Genomic DNA, 20,021 nt, shown 5'->3' with positions numbered 1-20,021 from the left:
CTCTGCTTTATTCTACCAATTGCTTGGTACAGTGTTCTGCAGTAAGCAAATAAATACGATTGATTGATATCCTGCAGGATAGGAAGAGGGAAGGAGTCCCAGGCAGAAGGGAGGGGGTGTAGATGAATGGTGGGAGATGAATGGTGGGAGATGAATGGAGGGAGAGATGAGAATCAGACACAGTGGGTAGGCTGGCCTGGGAGGAACACACCAGGCTTAAAACTGCCATGGGGAAAGCAAGTAGTTTCTAGATGAATGTCTGAAAGTAGCCTAGAACAAACATTCTAAAGTCTACATTAAGTATACCTAGTATATTTTCTAGCATACTTATTTCTTGGGTGTGTGGGTGTAAAACCCTAACTGATAGCAGGCTGTTCACATCAGCTAGTTAGGGTTTTCCAGGAAGTCGTAACGTTTTCTTCTAGGAGTGCTTGTTCTTATATGTTGATACTAGGTAATTGAGACTTCTTAGGGTCTATCATCTTAAGGCTTCCTGAATAGCTTATGATCCAGTACAAAATTTCAAATGATTCCATATAAGATTTCATGCTGAATCAAGAGTATAAGCTGTAAATTCTCCCCTGTAAAGCGGAGACGGCCACCGTGGATGGATCTAATTAGGTCATTATTATAAGTCTTGAAGTCCTGGTAAATAAAGGGCTGTGGAGATGGTCGATGCAGAACAGATCCAACCGCTCCAGAATGGCAGCCGGGAAATTGCCATACAGTTTAGAAAAAAAAGGAAAAAGAAGAACCCACCTGGGGGAATGGGAGAGGGTGGGAGGGGGAGGGGGCTGGGCAGAGGGGGCTGGAAAGATATTATTCAACTGATTTTTAAAAATTTGACTTTATGCATTTTTGCTTTTACTGTGATTTTACGGTTTTATTGTTTCATCGCTCCTTACATGTGTGAGGCCAGTTCTGTACTCCCCCTGCCCTTTATTTTTAGATTGCGAATTAATTGATGTCCATAGACTGGGCGTAATTCCTACTAAGGACTCTCCCAGTTCTCAGTAAATACAATTACTGTAAAAAGAGTTTGAGGTGGTGGAGCAGGAAAATCAGGTACTAGGGAGAGTGTGTTGACAAATACAGAAAGTTATGCATATGTCACTGCAACTAATTTGCACTACATTGTCTGTCATGAACTGTGAGCCAATCAAAGTTTGAGAGAGGAAAAAATATCCAAGCTTACAGATGCCTAGATCATTATTTGATCTTTCATGTTATGCGCTGCCGATACCAGGAAAACTGAATTCAACCAAAGACTTCTTTTGACAACTCATAGTTGAATGTTGTCATTCAAATTCTGTTACCAAGGCAGAATGCAGTCCAAGATGGGTTAGAAAGTAAAGTAAAGAGTCAAGTCAGGGATAATATGTCCTGAGGGAAATTATCACTGTAAATTAAGTCTATTTTTTCTTCTCCATCTTCAATGGAAACTGAGAACACTTGATCCCCAGCAGTCTTATAAGCCCCTTTAACATTCTTGAAGATTGTAAACCATTCCCCTTCAGTCTTCTACTCTCCTGACTAAATCATTCTTTCACTCTTTCCTCATAAGCCCCATTTTCCAAACCCTTAATCACTCTTTTTTTCCTTTTAGACACTCGCCACTCCTACCTTCATTATAACAGGGCATAGTACTCTCTCATAAAGAGCTAACAAAAGAACCCATTATATATTTCTACCTTTACTGTTGGAAGGTGACATCACTGACAGCAAATTTTCATTCATGACTGTGCGAATCATGCAGAAGAGGGTCTTGCCATGTAGAACCCATGAAAATTTGCAGTCAGGCAAATTTTCTAGCTCCTTGACCAGAGTGGGAAAATAATTTCTAAATTAAATTTCTTAGGCACAGCTGCCTCAAGCAACCAAGAGATCAACATATGGCTGCTTCATATAGGACTTAAGGGTACAGGATAGAGGATGGATAGAACTATCCTACTATAATAAGCAGGATGTGTGCTAATTCGTTTTTCCAGAAGTAGTGGTGAGCAGCAGCAAGGCGTAGTGGATAGAGCATGGGCCCGGGAGTCAGAAGGTCATGGGTTCTAATTCTGACTCCGCCTCTAGTCTGCTTTGTGGCCCTGGGCAAGCCACTTCACTTCTCTGGGCCTCAGTTACCTCGTCTGTGAAATGGGGATTGAGACTGTGAGCTCCACGAGGGACAGGGATTGCGTCCAACCCAGAGCTCAGAACGGTGCCTGGTAAGCGCTCAACAAGTACCACAATAATTATTATTCTTATTATGCCTCTGAGCCATCCAAACTTTTTCATCTCATCTTCATGCCACCAACAACTCACAGAGATTGAGGCAGGGATAGTGGGTGTGAACTGTGCCTTCACCTGTTTCTTATAAACCACTGTTGAGTACGGTATTCCCACGGCCAAACTAAGGGTTGGAGTGTCTTGCTTGTTAAAAGCAGTGGAAATGGAACTCCTACTACGTATTCCTTCTAGTAACACAATTATTTCATTCACTACATCACCATCTTAGTATCTCACTTTGGCTTTCTCCAAGTCCTTGGTCTTTTTCTCTCACTTACAGTTAGGGAAATAACATTTAAAACCATTCAAAATTCTGACCATCCATTGAAGCCATAAAATGGTCTTGAAAAGGCACAGGTACCCCCTATAATCAAGCTCTCAAAGACCAGCAGATCAGTTCTAAAGGAAGTGGGTTGGCAAAACCTACCGGAAACAATCTTGCTTTCTATATAAGTTTTCAAGGGCATTTGCATTTGTTGAAGAATTAGGAATAAGTGTAACTGTTGGCTGGTTTTCTCCTAGATTTGTGAAACAGGAAGGAGGTGCAGGAGGAAGAGGTTTCTCTGTCGATAAATGTTGATAAGGGCAATTTTTTAAAGCTCGTGCAAGATTGCGGTAGAATATGCTGCCATGCTATAAATGCAATCAATCAATTAATGGTAGTTAATGATGCTGACTGTGTGCTGAGCACTCTGCTAAGCGCTTGGGAGAGTACAGTACAGCAAAGTGTGAAACACTATCCCTCCCCCTTCAGAAGCCTATAACACTTATTGCTATCATTGCTTGTTTTGGGCATTTGTTGAAGTTTTACAACAGCTAACAAATGTCCAAGCCTTTAGAATATAGCTCAAAATGTATATGTTTAGCCCGGCATTTCCTACAGTAGGAAAGAACCAACAAGTTCAATCATAGGCAGTAGGTGTTTTTGTATTTCCCCGAGTACATCCTGGACTAGAAGAGAATTTGTTTTTAAAAGGTAAAATAGTTCAGTTTTATATAAAATCCTTGTTAAATTGCAGGGTTCCTGAGGAATTACCAACGTGTAGGTGATATGATAGAGGACTGAGAAACCATAAAAACAGGATCATCATGAGTTTCTATCGACTCCAGTGGTAGCATCGGTTTTATAACTTTATAAAAAGTTCAGTTTCACAGCTGTAGTAATAACAATGATAATATTAATACTTGTGGTATCTAAGCAATTAATATGCACCAAGAAATGTAATGTACATTGTCATGTACAGTGTAATCAGGTAGGACACAGTTCCTGTCCCACAGTCTAAAGGGAGAATGAGTATTAATTCTCACTTGTTAGATGAGGAAACTGAGGCACAGGGAAGTTAAAAGACTTGCCCAGATCTGCCATGCAAGGGCAGATCTTGGGATTAGAACCCAGGTCCACTGATTCCCAGGCCTGTGCTCTTTCTACTAGATTGCAAAGTAACCTGACCGTGACATTTAACATGAAGATTTCCAAAGGTAATTGTTTGTTTATAATATTTGGGGAAGCTAAAGTGTGGGTCGAGAAAATGGGTGAAATCGAATCTCAATTACTAGCTACCAATTTTGGTAGAGATGAGTATATTTTCAGATGGTGCCCTAACTGATGAAGGGACATCGGGTTGCCGGTCAAGGCTCAGCACTGGAAGGAGAGCGGAGAAGGATCCAGAATGACTCTTGCTTTGCCTCACTGAGCCCCATATTCTTTCAATAGTATTTATTGAGCACTTAGTCTGTGCAGAGCACTCTACTAAGCGCTTGGAGTGCACAGTTCATATCAGGCTCAGGGTTTGCGGGGCACCTCCTTCCTCATGCCCCAGACTCCCCTTCCAGAGAAACAGAGGAGGGATGTGGTAGTTAGTTACCCTACGGGACCAGTGGCCTGGGAGGCACCATAACACGAGCAGCCTGGCTCCCAGCCTTATTCTGTGTCCTCTGGCTACCATAGGGCACTTGGGTCAGAGGGTTGGTATGAGTCCTGGGGGCCAATGCCATACTGGCTGCTTTTTCATGGGATCCTCCCGGGAGGGGAGTTACTTAAACCTGGGAAAAAGCTGCAATGTCATAATTCATCTTCTCTCTTTCCTCTCACTAACATAGCGGCGTGCAGGGAAGGAAGAGGGTGTGATGGGACTGGGTAAAGGCTGCGGGGAGAGTCGTGTGCTCCAGACAACGAGCGCTTTCATCTAATAAAATTATTAAAAATCCCCCCAAAGAGACCTCTTGAACAAATAAAATATATCTAGTATATTTAATATTGTATATTCTTAATTGACCATAATTGTATTTTACAGAAAGTGTATTATGTTTGCACGAAAATACAGTAATTAACGTCGCTCCGTGCCAGTAGAGTTTGACTACTGCATGTTACCTAAATGTGGTGGATTCCAAACCAATCTTCAAGCTAAATTAAGATTGGTAAAAGAACAGAATCTTTCATGTCCATATGTGATTTGCCTGCTCCCTGAATTACATGTGGCTGTTTCATCATAGAGAATAAGATCTATTCCTCACAGATGGAATGGAGGATTTTCTTTACAAAGCTTCTTAAAAAATATTAACTTAAAGGTAGGTGGCCCTTAGAACGACTGCTTCTTTCCTCTCGTCATAAATTTACTTAAGGGGACTGATCTAAGAAGATGAACCTACTCAACTCCAGAAAACATATCACACATTGAATTCTGAGAGCTCAGCTGGCAGCTGAGGGTAGTGAGTGTGTATATGTGAAAGTGTGAAAAATGCTACTGCGCCCCACTTCCTTATAATTCTATTTCGCGCCTTTAGAATCAGGGAATTGGTTGCCTCTTGAAGAAATTGCGAACGGGCCCGTAACTGTACAGGACGGAACGCCAATTACAGACTGGGGATTTGTTTTCTTCCCACTTTAAGTGGGATATTATTCCCAGATGGGGAATTCAGTGTTGGTTAGGCAATTCTGCATAACACAGGCGGCATCTGATATCTCCTGGGATGTGTGGTGGGAGATATTGTTCGAGGCTAGTAGACTTGTCTCCTGAAGGAGGGAGTGTTAGGTGCGTTGTTTAAATGAGAGTGCTTATTTGTAGATCTGGACTTTTATCAGGTCTTTGAGGTCGGTGTTTCTGTGGGGTTTAATGATGATCCCCCAAAAGACTAAATGATGGATTTCTCTGCCTTTGTGCTGATAGAACGATATTCATGTGTCAGAGAACGGCACGTCACACAACAACATCACTGCCTCTCTCTTCCTGATTTCAAAAACCCTAAATAGATCAAATATATTTGTTCCTGGGGATTAGAAGTCATAACTGTCATCTAGCCCAGAAGAAAAAAAGGGTGAGATAGGACCGCTACGAGGAGTCTCCTATTGTGCTCTTTTTCTCAGGTGTCTAAGGAAAAAGAGCTGTCAGAGCAATATGATCTGACATCTTCTCTCTCCAAGAACTTTACTGCTAGAGAATGTGTTAAAGAATCCAGGTGATCTCTTTACCCACCATTTCTCTCTAAAGAATTATCTGTGGGCACTTTGTCGGAGGAGCAAAATTTGTGTGAAACGAACCCAAGGGCTGCTTTGAAATCCTTCTGATCACCAAGTGATATTTTAGAGTTCATGGCCCGCACCTCGCAAGTCTTCTTTGTGAAGAGAGGAAAGGGGGCTCTTTCCCTCCCCACCCCCAAACTATATTTTAATGAAAGCTAGAGGAATGTGGCGGGTCTCTGTTGTCGACAGCAAAGAAAATTGGAAGACCACACCGGGGGGGAAAATAACTTTTCTTCTTCACATGGTCGGTCTAGGGACTCAAACGCCGCTCCTTCTCCTCAGCCTCCCCCTCGGCCGGCCCCGGGATGGTGGTGGGGGGTGACCAGACCCTCCCCATCCCCTCATCTTGGTTTATTGGGGTTTTGCCTCATGGAGCCCGCTCCTTCGTCCTTTCCTGTGCCTTTGGAAGTTGTCTGACAGCGAGAGAGGTCGCGCATCAAGAGGGCGTGAGGCCAGGCATCGGAGGAAGGGATGAGGGCCGGGCCTGGAGGGGATCCCTGGGGGGGGGGGGGGTGGAGGGAAGAAGGGAGGGCAACTGGAGAATTTCTCCTGGAAAGCCAGCCACCACCAGGAAACTGAAGGAAAGAGGGGAAGGGGAAAAGAACAACGGGGTTCAGCTCCATCTCCAAAGGGCTCGGGAAGGGACTGCTGGTGCCTCTCACCTGCCTTCCCCCTCCTCGGGCGGGCACGACCCATCCACACAGACACACGCCTCTCCTGCTCCTTCCTTAGCTCCCTCCAGTCCCCCCCACCCAAAAAAAGCCCCACACATTCGACTTCATTAGCTCCCTCCAGTCCAAAAAACCCCCACACATTCGACATTAGCTGCCTCCAGTCCAAAAAAAAAAAAGAAACAAAACAAAAACCCACACATTCTACTTCATTAGGTCCCTCCAGCCCCCCCCCCCCAAAACCCCTCCACACATTCGACTTCACTAGGTTCCTCCAGTCCAAAAAAGAAAACCCCACACATTCGACTTCACTAGCTCCCTCCAGTCCAAAAGAGAAAACCCCACACATTCGACTTCATTAGGTCCCTCCAGTCCCCCCCCCAAAACACCCCCCACATTCGACTTCATTAGCTCCCTCCAGTCCCCCCAAAAAAACACCCCCCACATTCGACTTCATTAGCTCCCTCCAGTCCCCCCCCCAAAAAAAACCACCCCCCACATTCGACTTTACTAGCTCCCTCCAGTCCAAAAAAGAAAACCCCACACATCCGACTTTATTAGGTCCCTCCATTACCCCCACCCCGAGACAAAAAAACCCACACTGGACTTCATCAGGTCCTTCCATTCCCCCCCACCCCCCCCCCCCACATTCGACTTTATCAGGTCCCTCCAGTCCCCCCCTCCAAAACCCCACACGTTCGACTTCATTAGGTCCCTCCAGTCCAAAAGAAACCACCAAAAAACATCTTCATTAGGTCCCTCCAGTCCCCCCCTCCAAGACCCCACACGTTTGACTTCATTAGGACCCTCCAGTCCCCCCCCCTCCAAAAGAACCATAACCGGAGAGGGCGGGAAGGCCCGGGAAGGCCCCCCTCTGAGTGACTGAGGGTCGGCCAGGTCGCCCCGGAGAGACTCCCCGTGACCCCAGCCCTCCGGTCCTTTCGGGCTTTGGTTGAAGGCCTCCTCCTCTTCCTCCCCGGCCTCCCTCCTCCCCGCCCCCCGCTCGTCCGGGCCCGGCGCCTCCGCCGCCGCCGCCGCCGCCGCCGCCGCCGCGGCGAAAGCCCAGGCCGGGGAGGGCGGGAGCCGCGGACCGAGGGAGGGAGGGAGGGAGCGGGCGGGCTGCGAGTGCGGGGAGCGTCCGCTAGGGGGAGAAGGAGGGCGCGGGGAGGGAAGCGGCTCCGGCGGACCCCGGCCGCGCTCCGGGGCCGACGACGACGGCGACGACGACGAGCCGCAGCAGCAGCAGCAGCAGGAGGAGGAGGAGGAGGAGGAGAAGAAGAAGAAGAAGGAGGAGGCCGCCCCGCTCCCTCCTCCCGGCCCTCCCCGCTCCCCCACCGTGCGCCCCGGAGGCTGGATGCCCTGCGGCGGCGGCTCCTCCCGAGCCCGCCTCGGAGCGCTCCCCGGCTCCCCACCCCCTCTCTCTCCCCTCCCCCTTCTCTGCCTCCTCCCCTCCCTCTTTCCTCGCCCTCTTCTTCTCTCTCTCTTCCCCCCCCCCCTTTCCCTCCCCTCTGAACGCCCACTTCTGATGGGGAAGAAGACAACTTGAAGTCAAGTTGCAATTAACTTCCGCGCGGCTCCGGCGGCGGGCAGGACCGGCGGCAGGACCGGCAGCCGCGGCGCCGTGGAAGCCGCACCGGGGGGTGGGGAGGGAGGTGGGGGGGGGGGGGCGGAGGGTCGTCGCCCGGGACCACCCCGCCGCCTCCCGCCAAGCTCTCATGTCCGGGTGAGTTGGATCGCCAGTTTTTTTGGATTATTATTATTATTTTCCCCCCCGTTTTCTCCTCCCCTAACTTCCCTGCACCGCACACCGCCGGGTCCCCCTCGAGCCTCAGTTTCTCCATCCCGGGACGGGCCCGCTCGATTATCCGCTCCTGCCCCAGCGGGGTGGGCTTGGATGGTGGGAGGGAGTCAGGGCAGACTAGGACGAGGATGCCTTTCACCCCCATGCACACACACACACACACACTCCTCCCCCGGGGAGGAGGGTGCACACACACACACACACACACACACCCCTTCACTCACACCTGTCCGAGGTCGAGACCCAACTCCCCGGGCCTGGGGCCGCCCTCTGCCAGCGACGACGGCAGGTCGAAGGAAGGGGAGATAAAGGCAGCATCCTCGACGAACAGGTCTCCCAAGAGGGCCGGGCTGGGTGGGCTGGGTGGGCGATTTCTCCCCCTTCCCCCTCAAGACCCTCGTCCCTCCTCCCAGGGCAGGGGGACTGGGAAGTTGGTGCGAACTTCTCCATCCCCAGAGCCGCCGGGCCGAGCCTTTGCCTAAGTGAAGTTGGACAAGTTGGCAGCCCGAGCCGCGTGTGCACACTTAGACGGGGGCAGGGCTTGTTGCACGGCCCGTGTGTGTGTGTATATGGGGGGGCTGTCATCCGAGAAGGGACCCCCCCACACACACACACACATACACTCCACCTTGTTTTATTTCCCTGTGAACTGTAGCCGGGAGGGTGAAGGTGGCCCGCTGCCGGCTCCACCTGTGCCCGGGACACGGGCTGTGCTGGGCCCTAGGCCGGAGGGGAGCGGTGCCCTCTTTGCCCTGCCCTGCTGGATGCCCCCCAGGAGTGGGGCCCAGGGACACCGGACGGACTGGCAGGTCTCGGACTGGGGCACGAGGGAGAGGGGATCCCCTTCCTCCCCATCCCGGGGTCCCTGCCTCTGCCCACTCCCCACCCAAACTTCTCCCCTCTCCGCCGACCGACCTCCGGTCCGGATCTGCCCCCTGCCCTGCCCCCTGCCCACCCTCTGGTCCTGCCCCCTGCCCACCGGCCGGTCCTGCCCCCTGCCCACCCTCTGGTCCTGCCCCCTGCCCACCGGCCGGTCCTGCCCCCTTCCCACCGGCCGGTCCTGCCCCCTTCCCACCGGCCGGTCCTGCCCCCCGCCCCTTGCCCACCGGCCGGTCCTGCCCTGCCCCTGGGTGGCACCGAAAGGCGGAAGGGCAGGAGGGTCGGGGCGAGAACCCGGTCCTTCCCGGCCCCTTCCCGGTTCCTTCCCTCCGACGATTTCATTTCATCCCATTCCCGAGTGTCCCCCTGGGGGTCCCCGGCTCCGCCTCCAACTTTGACGCCCTCTGCCAACTTTCGGCGGCGTCCAGAAGGACTTTCCAGGGTGAGCCGGTCTGGGTCTTAGGCTCAACAGGGCGGGGGGAGAAAAAACCAAACCAACCACCAGATCGTCCGGAGGGAGATAAGAGGGGGGTGGGAAAAAGGGAGCCGGAGATGCCCGCCATCCCCAAGAGAGAGCCGCATTCGGCCCCGTGCCCTCTTCTTGGGAGACGAAAGGGGAGGAGGGTCGATGGATGGGCCTGGGCACCCGGGGTCCCAAACCTTTCAAGGCGAGCCCAAGAAACTCCTCCCCTGCAAGGTGTGGGTGCGAGGGTCACCCCTCCGTCCCCTTGGAAAAAACTTGACGGAAACATTTGCGGGGCGCCCTTTCGACTCGGACGCCTCTGAAAAGTGTCAGGAGCGAGGCCGAGGTTGCAGCTCGCCGGCCGACTGTCATTTTGCGCGGCAGAGAATCCCGATTTTCCATGGCGAGAGGGCCGGGTCGGGGGCGGGGAGGTGTTGTGTGTGAGATCTGAGAGCAGCCCCCAAATCCTACGGCGTGTTTTTTGCGACGTGATGGAGGAGCGGCCCTTTCTTTCCCCGCGTCTTTATTTTAGTAGTGCCACCTTCGTAGACGGGTAAACCACCGGTGCCCCAGTCTGCTGGTAAACATTAGCATTCGAGCTTACGTTTCTGATCAATGTGCAGACGGCCATAGCGTGGAGAGGCATCTTAAATATTAGCCACCTAAGCATCTGCGCGGAAATACATTTAATATAGTCGATTTTTTCCCCACCACTGTTGGAAAATGGTTATAAAATGTATAATTTCAACTTTGGTTCGTCGAACTGGTCTCTTCGCCCTCTCCTCGGGTGTTTAGCAGAATTGCTAAGATAGAAATACTTTAACTTGGTTAGGCACGTCACTGAATAAACCTCTGACAATAGACATATCATGTAATACTATTACTGTGGGCAGGATACGCGTCCCATGCCAGGTCTTTTTTTAATGGTGACACATTTTAAAAGACACAATATACAGTTATTTCCCATTTCAGTTGGAAACGTTACCTCTCTTTTTTCTAATGGGACCGCTGTTTTAAACACATACTTGTGTAGTCACATGTAATAAATAATAAACATCGACCGTGAAAAAGGAAGCATAGTTATGTTTGAATACGGATAGACAGATGTAACCTGTTTATACATCAGAAATAAATTCATTGTTAAGATTGGTGTTTCTTACTGAATCCTCAACACAGGTAATGAATTGAAAAGAAACATATGACTGAAGGGGCTTTTTTTTCCTCCAAATATAAGAGTGAAAAAGAAAGAAAAGAAACAGAGGAACCTTCAAAAACGTATACAGTTAATTCTGGAATCATTGCATTCCTTTTATTTTTCCCACAAGTTCAAATATGTAATAAATAATAGTTCTTTGTATGCAGAATAAGTTTACTGGGGTGAAGTATTCAAAAGGAATGCCTTTTGTTCAACTGTTTAGATACGCTTGCCTTTTATTTAAAAAAAAATTGGTATTCTACATATGAGAAAAGCAGTTACCAAAATAAGTTAGTGTAACTTCCTTCCACCTAATCAATGCTATCAAAAAAAGAGTACAATCTGTGGATTGGCTTATTCTGTGCCAGAAATGCGTTGCCAGCAATGTCACCTGAGATGCACTACTGACATAATATGCTGAGTTAGTGGGTGAAACTCAATACATTTTATTAGCAGAACCCAGTACCTGAAGGAGATTCAGAATTAATATTTGGTGTGACAGGTTTGCAGTGCAGGCCCAAGAGGTCAGCCAGCAAGCACCTGTTCCTCATTATTGTAGAAATCTTTAGCGAATAAACACTATTAAGCTAAACACACTGTAGTTTGACAATACTGTAACAGTTCTTCATCTGCCGTGTAAAGTCCAATGGGACTTAGACAGGTATGTCCTTTCAAACCGTAGAAACGCCTCCTATCTTTTCCTGGAGGTGGTTTTGGATAACTACAACTTGTACTGAATTCGGATTTGGGATTGCCAGAACCTGTAACATCTGAATGTTTAAGGCATTGATTGATGTAACCTCAGTTCCCCAAACTGGGATAAAAGATTTGTTTCATTAAAATATTTTTCATTAATAATGGAATAATTGATTCCTACCTTTTGGTTTGGATTCATCTCGTAAATGAAAGCCAACAGACTGAACCGCAAACCTTTTAGACTTTTTCCCTTAAGAAATTGGGCTTCTATAAATCAGATAGTTTGCTAAATATTTGGCTCATCAGTTACATATAGAAATGAAAAATAGTGGTTGGAAGAACTAGGCACATCGTCTAAATGTTCTTAGGCTACATGGTGTGTTTAAAATGGAAAAAAATGATCGTGGCCAGTTTTGAGGCACACATTTTGGGTATTCATCTTTGTTTGAAATGCTAAAGAGTTTTTTTTTTAACTTGTTACTCAAATGCCATGACCCCTTTTCTCGATAAAGCTATGACATTTATACATCCTGAAACTTTTCTCTTAGTTTTAAGGATAATATTTTATTTTCAGTGTAAATATTTTTAGGCACTCTCTATATTTGCTGCCTAGAAGAGGATAAAAGCACAGTGAACCGAGCAGTATATTTTCAGCCCATGCATATGAATTCTGTGTACATCAGATAACTCACAAATAGACAATTCCATATGTCACTTTTACTTCCTTTGATAGATTGGGATGATTACCTTCGTTTGTAATTATTGTAATGAAATTGCCGAGCAGCAGTTATTTTATTTTTTTAATTGATTAAAATTTAGGACTTCCTAACCGTACACTCAGGGTAAATTTTGCAGATACATTTTTGATAGAAATTGGAGAAGTAACAGATTAGATGCAAATGACTTTACATGGGAGCCTGTAGTTTTCGGGTAAAAATGAAAGTTATGTTTTACCATTATGGGGCATCAGGCTACAGTAATCTGCTCCCCCTGTGAAATGAATGAACACTTTCTACTTAGAGCTATCATGTACCTACTGTTTATTTACGCTGCATTAAACTGACAGCTCAGCAATCAGGAGGAAAATATTACTTACTTTCCTGAAGTAAATACCAGTTTATAGGTTATTGCATGTATTTATATTCCTGTCGCCACTAAATAACGGCTGTCTCCGTTTTAATATCTACCTGTGCTGATATCCAAGGTAACTGACGTCCTAGTTGGGGGGAAAAAGTTCTCTTATCATTTCACACTGAGAAGACTTGGAAGAAATAGCTATTGCATCTTCCCTTTTTTATGGCATGTAGAAACTAGTTTTAAGGGAACCATTTTTACCTTGCTTACCTGAGCAGCGTTAGAAAGGTTAAAAAAAGAAAGAGTACGCCACCTCAGAAGCATTCTTCAGTAACCTTAAGTGAATTAGTTTAACCTGCTCTGAGCCTGCATTTGCTACAAATGGTTACGAGGTTCCTAATATATGAAGTCTCTTATTTGGCTAAGTAATTTATATCTTGATTTACTGAAAAGTCATAATCCCATCATGCTCTTTATTTTTACTGAAGCCAGAATATCTCCCTGTCAGGCTTTTAACCTGAAAATAAAGCTTCCTAAGTTATTTAAAAGAAAAGATTAGTGGAAGAGCATAAGCAACCTGTCTTTAAACTTTGACCCCTGAGACTTTTGCTTTTTAAAGTCACCAATATCAGAACCTTTTAATAAACAGTTTGCAGCTTTAATTTCGGGGACGTTCATTAGGCGGTTATGGTTAGCAATATTCTATAAGTGTCTCTTCCAACTCGTGGTCCACATACTGCTGTCAATCTGTAATCACATCTCCCATTGGAATCGGAATAGAACATGGTCTTAATATGGCATATAAATCAAATCAGTTACGCAAGGTCATTTGCTTTTACCATACCAAAGAAAAATGTCTGATATGGTAATTTGCCCATCATTTCGAAGTGCCATCTTCAATGGTAAGCATATAGATATGCACGTATACGCATATACATATATATCTATGAAGTTGATGTTTTTGTAGAGTGTAGTCAACATATTCACACTTCCTTATATTGTAATTTTTGAATTTACGCCAACTATACCTTTTGCTGTTGATTTTAGAAACGTAAATTTCATTGCAGAACAGAGACATATTACTTGTGTATAATAATGTGTGTGAAATATACGAAGAAAAACGTGTATCTCTACATGCCCCCCATAGTACATAGATGCAGTTTCTCTTCATGGTGAGATGTGGTAGAACAAGATTTCTCATGCCTATTGGTCTATTTTGATCCCTTCTACACCGTCTTAGTGGTTTTGGGGATGACTTAAGATTCATAACAATAAATCTTATTCAACTGTGTGAATGGTCTTTCCTAAAATTCAGCGTAGTCCGTCTAGCGATCTTTTTATTGATGAAGGAGCCAAAGGGTAACAAAGTAACCCTGAATTCATTTCTCTAGTCTCTGTTTGAGTTTTTGGGGGGTGGGTTAGGATGTGTGGTTGGGGGAATGAAGAATTAGGAATTAGCTTCAGTTCCAACCGATTGCTGGAGCTTCTTGGACTGATAATTAAAGTAACCACTTTCAGAGTGGGCACAGTGGGATTCCGCAAAGCTGACCTAAACAAATTGAAGACCTTTTTGCAATAATACTGCCTCGGGGTGCAAGTCACAAAATTTTGGCTAAACTCCCTGCCAAAAAAAGCAGATGTCAGGCAGCACACCTGTTTGTGCCACTATTAAAAGATCTACGGAATGACACTCCACCTGTGCTACAATGGCCCCCCAGGTGTTCAGGAAGTAAAGGGAGACAAACTGGGTGAAGTGGGTGTATCCTGCCCACAACCATGACCGTATGTGTGACGCACCCTCCGAACTGCAGTTATGGTCCAGCTGCTTGAGAAGCAACTCATACCACCTCATTTGGGAGATGCTGATGTCTTGCTAGCAGTGTCACCATCACCAGAGAACATTTATTAAGCACTCTCATGAGCTCAGCGACGTGCTAGATTCTTAGACTGGTCGCTACAATTTTGGGGTAAGTGCCAAAAGAAAATCTTCTGAACAGCTCCATATGTAGAGAACTAGAATGGAAAGGCAGAGCAGCCACCCTTTGTAACTGAGAGACAGAATTTTGAGCGTACCTTTTAGGGGATCGTATTTTTCCAGCCTCCTGTGATTTCGGGCCAAAATTGAACAGAATTTTCCGCCTTGTATTTTCTTCCTGCTGATACAGATTGTAGGCACAGCAACTGATGCTACTTTAGATGGCTGGAATTCCTTTCTTGGAGATCATTAGGAATAGGATAGGCAATCATCTGGATGGAAAGACTCCCTTAAGTCCCATCTAGATGTAAGAAAATGAACTATCTGACTTCTGGAAGTCTCTTACAACCTGATTATTCAGCCATTTGTTGCATGCACATTAATAGCGTAAAATGAGAGTATGGTGCTTTATTGTTTAGATTATAAGGACTTGGAAAGAAAATGCTTTGTGTGTCATTCATTTATCATTATTCATTGCTATCAAGAAATTATTAAGACAGGACATATAGAGTGCTTTGAAATGAAGGTCATCTTGTTTTACCCCTATCCATAATTCGCATTTTGATGTTGAATACTTCGTCTTCCTGTTCCTAGGTATCAGACAAATGAAACCGTTCATGATTGTGAGATCTGAAAATGTAGAAAACTTGTAACTTCTTTTTCAAACACTATCATCCCAGAGTATAATTCCTAAATGAAGCCGCCTTCTGGACTTCACATCCCAAATCTCTACAAGAAGTAAAGATGAAAAAATAAAGCCAAATTTCAGCAAATTAAAATACAGAAACCTATATAATATTATTAATGGGTAGAATGTTTTTTTTCCCAAACTATTGGGGTCATCAGATGTTATTTTAACAATGAGGTTTTTTTGCTCTTAGGTGGGCTTCTTTACTTAGGTGGTGCTAAGAACAATTAAAAACATTATCTCAAAAGTTTAAAAATGACAGCTTTAGTTTGTATGGAGTTATTGTTATATAATAATACTGTAAGCTTATTAGTGTTATTAGTGCAGTAGACATTTAATTACAGTCTTTTCTGAGACATGTTAACTGTGTATTAACAATCGTGTTAAAAAAAAAAATGATGTATGCTCCTACATACAACAAGCTCCTGCTTGCCAGACCTTTTCTCCTTCTTTTTAAGAATGTGGAGTCAGATTTTTAGCCCCAAATTAGCAAAGATGTTTAACCAGAATCACCCAGTTTGAAAAGTTTTCAGGGAGAGCACAAATTCATTTTGGGTTGTTAACTGAAAGGACGGTGAATTTATGCCAATGACCTTAGAAATTGTTGCCCTTCAACTTTCTTTGTTTAGCTTTCCAGCATCGTATTTTGAGACGCCCACTTTTTTTCTTGTTTTCAGAGTACTTTAGGTAACAAAGCCAGATTTCCCATAAAGTTGCCACATTTTGTAATTGTTCAGGCCAATGACTTTGATTCGGTTGTATTTTTAGCACAGTCCCATTTCTTCACAGAAGTATATTTAATACACGTAAAGAGTTCTTCGTGACACTAGTTGTAAAATGTTTTTATTGTGAGCACCAAAAATTGTAAATTTTGTTTGTCTTCACTTCCTAGAAATCTGCAGAAATCTAAATAATTGAAGCGGGGAGAAAAGACCTATGTTTCCTGAACTCCCCTGTTAATTAAGGCTGGGTAGACTGGATAGACCTGGCAGCATGTACTTTTTTTTTGGCCAAAAAGAGTTCCAAGAGCTTTGTAGGCATTCTCAATAACCTTTTCAACATCCTTGGGCAGCTGTTAAGGCACAGGAGTTATCTGATTTTTATAAATGAGTAAACTGAGGCATAACTACATTAAATGACTCATGGCCACCACACCAAGCACATTGGAAAGTTGATGAATGTCTAGTAAATTCAAGCTGGTTAAGACCTCTCACTGGATAAAACCAGAAAAAGGTGCTCTTTGACTAATAGTTCATTTTTAGTTAGGATGATCCGGATTGGCTGTCGACCCAGTTTTTAGTTACCAAATAAGTGCTAGCATTTAATAGTAATAATAATAATAATAATAAATGGCATTTGTTAAGCGCTTACTATGTGCCAAGCACTGTTCTAAGCGCTGAGCACTGTTCTGTGCATTTCACTTTGCTAGCTAAATGGATCTGGTTAAAGAGTCACTAAACTGGAAAAAATCTTTTACTCCTAACTACAGTGATCCCCTGGCTGTGTATATATATATACTTATAGAGGGCATATTAACACTGCAAGTGATTCTGCTTGAAAATTTCAAACATGTGCTGCACCATCTTCCAAGAATGTATTTTTCCTTTTGCCTAGGCAGTTATCATATTGCTTTGGGATTATCTGTCATTCATTCCAAAGTGATTTATATACCATATCTTGAATATTGTTAACATGAGAGGAATATTTGTTCGTTCAGCACTGACTGTTCTAAAAAAAAGTTCTGTATATTTTCTACTGAAGTTGCCCAGGATGTTTTTACATTTTTTCACAATTGCTGGCTAATTCAGCAGGGCTACTTATGCAACCAAAAGAAAAATAATCCTTGAGAAACATTTGGTTATGTGACCTGCTAGTTTTCTAGCCATATTTCACATTGGTTCTGTCTCTTTAAAAATGCAGTCTCCTCTATTTGCCCTATTAATTGTTGATATGTTGCCATCCACGAGACAAAAATTAGAGCTGTAATTAAATAATCATGTGATGCTCCTTAGTGCCAGTGAGAGCAAACTCATTTTTCCAGGCCCTGATGGTCACTGATTATTGTATTACTACTGGCTTGCTTTATTTTTTTTTTTTTAATGGTTCTCTATCTTTAGACTGCTGAACTGCCGTCCTTCCCCTTCTCCACCTACCCAGCACCCAAATTAAAGAAAGTGTGAAACGTTAAGCCCATTTGTTGGATAGGTATCCTAAGGGATATATTGTAGACATACCTTTTTTGCTTTTGGTCACCGGTGGTTCTTTTGGGAAGGTTACATCAGTAGTGTGGTTGTGTGCCATTTAATTTACACTGGTGTTTTGGCTGAGAAGGATGCATATGGGGAATGCCAGGAGAATTACAAAAGGAGCTGGATATTAAAATTCAGAAATGATTAAAATTGAAATAAAAGGATGCTGCTTCTTTGCCAGTACTCTGGCAGTCATCATGACACAGAGAGATTAGTTTCCACCTTCATCTTTTCCTTCTTTCTCATTTCCTCTTGTTTATTGTTGACACATTTTCCTTATGTCTGCCGCTCATCTCTCCGTTTCTCCTTTTTCACTGTTATATAGTCCTAGATTTTCCCCTTCCTTAAGCATGGAGAGAAGCCTACTTAACCTTATTATAACAATAACAGAATAGGTTATTAATATTTAATATGCACATGATTAAAATTTCTCTCTTTTAAACATAGGTCAGCTGTATTATTATTAACCGACTTGTAATTTTTCATTAAAAATATTCCTATTCGGTTCCTTACTGTTTCTGAAACACAGCTCTACTTTGGTAGTGATTTAATACATAATATTTAGAAAACTGTGTTAGGCTAGTGAGAAAAGAACTTACCAGTCATGGATAATCAATTATGCATGAATTCAAATGTAACAGATGGAATCTGGTGAGTTAAAGTTTCTCTTTGGCTTAGTGGATTTTTTTTGTTTGTGTGACACCTGTCTCTTATGTACAGATAAACATCTAATGTAGCATACTGGCATTTCTTACTTTGTTTTTTTTTCACTTAGAATGAGATCCATTGTTTTTCATCTTACTGTTCATAATTTCTTAAAGTTGCTACCCTGATTCTGAGGTCACTAAAATCCTACTCCGTGGATCAGCATGATACTTAAATTATATATCTGTGTCTACACCTCTACTCTCAGGGATATTTCTCTATGTACCGACACACGTATAGTAATTTATGGAAGAAAGAAGTTTTTTGGTTCATATACTAAAATGAGGCTAATTGTAGTATATATTTAGTTCAAGGTAGTATTGATGCAAATTATAAATGAAGAGGACTCCTGGGGCATGGTAGAACAAAAGAGCTCTTGGAAGTTTTTGGTCATGTTAACTTCAAGGAGGTTCCCGCAGCCTTACCTCCTAAATGTGGAGGGAGCACACAGTGTTGCTTGAATGATTTCTGCACTAAAAAGGGGTGGAATGAATAATATAATATACATTGTCTATCCTAAAACAATCCATTCTTGCAAGACAAACAAGTTGCTATCATTCAAAAGAAGTAGCAGTGTGATGCATATTTCCCTCTAAGTTGTATTCATCTAAAGATGATAAAAAGGGAAAATAGTCTTCACTGAATAAACAAAAATAAAGTACTATTTTTTAGTGTTTTGAAGTCAGAAGTTACATATACATTTATCCTGGGGGCTAGGTATATTTACTGCAAATTTTCCAGTAGAGCCACCTGCACTATAAATCACTAGCTGCACTGTCTATGATTTTCCCTCTTGATTATATCCATTCTGAAACTATTTTAAATTCTTTCCTTAATCCTTCTAAATTGCATGAATATGGTTGCCTTTTTGGTTCCGCCTATTAAGTTATCACTCAGTCTTGAATCTACAGAAGATTTTAGCTAAATAACCAGGAGAGGTCAATAAATGTCCAGATTTTATGATTTGTGCATGCATTTTTACTCAAGAAAACTGTTTTAAGTGTAAAACGTTGGCCTATAACTATTAATTATTTGGGAATACAACGTTGCACACTATAGGTCTCGCCCAAAGAGTTTTAGAGAAATGGAAAATACTTCAGATTGTCTATGTAGCAATAAAGGAGATTGTATTCTGTCTCTTACTGCCAAGAAATTGAATGTCGAACCTCTACATTACAGAACTGGTATTTAGTTGTTTTTCTCACAGATCTAAGGCCTACTATTTATAGGCAAGACCAGATGAGAAGTCGAAGACCAGGTGAGAAACAGCGTGGCCTACTGGAAAGAGCTCAGAATTGACAGAAAACCCAGGGTTCTAATCCCAACTATGACGCTAAAATGCTCTTTGACATTGGGTGGTGCCTCAGTTTCTTTATCTGTAAAATGGGGATTAAATGTCTGCTTTCCCCCCCAATTTACTCTAGATTATAAACCCCATTTGGGACGGAGACTGTGTCCGATCTGATTATTCTCTGTCTATTCCAGAGCTTCGCACAGTGCTTGACACATAGTAAGTACTTACCAAACACCATTATTATTACCACTACTGCTATTATTGTTATTACTTTAATGACTAATTGGGGGTGCTAGGTTGAGTCTTTAGTTGTCTTCTTTTTGGAAAAGATACTGTTTGCAATTTGAAGGGATAATCTCTGTTTTTCTATTATTCTATATGAAAACTGAAGAGAGAACTACTGGATTCTAAGGACCCTAAGATTACTCACTTTTGGTGGGATCTTTCTCCCTAATTACTCATCCATGTTAATTATCTTCAGGTCAAGTATTCATTACCAGAATTAATTATCCAACAAAGACTGGGCTCTGGTTGTTA

General features: G+C 43.8%; 1 protein-coding gene across 3 annotated transcripts in view; it reads left to right on the top strand.

Annotated features, from left to right (window-relative positions):
• Positions 1–8,144: 8,144 nt before the first annotated feature.
• SATB1 (SATB homeobox 1) overlaps positions 8,145–20,021 on the top strand; it is a 103,026-nt gene continuing 91,149 nt past the window's right edge. The window contains exon 1 of one of the 3 annotated variants that reach the window (XM_029071305.2): positions 8,145–8,188. The gene's annotated coding sequence lies outside the window, so the exon portion shown is untranslated. Of the gene's footprint in view, positions 8,189–14,415; positions 14,541–19,681; positions 19,701–20,021 lie in introns of those variants that run through there. The other 2 variants (XM_029071304.2, XM_007667433.4) reach the window with 2 other exon arrangements.

Source organism: Ornithorhynchus anatinus, chromosome 8 (assembly GCF_004115215.2).
Source record: "Ornithorhynchus anatinus isolate Pmale09 chromosome 8, mOrnAna1.pri.v4, whole genome shotgun sequence".
Taxonomy (NCBI): domain Eukaryota; kingdom Metazoa; phylum Chordata; class Mammalia; order Monotremata; family Ornithorhynchidae; genus Ornithorhynchus; species Ornithorhynchus anatinus.
The sequence above is the reverse complement of the archived record's forward strand: the minus strand, read 5'-3'. Positions and strand labels throughout refer to the sequence as shown.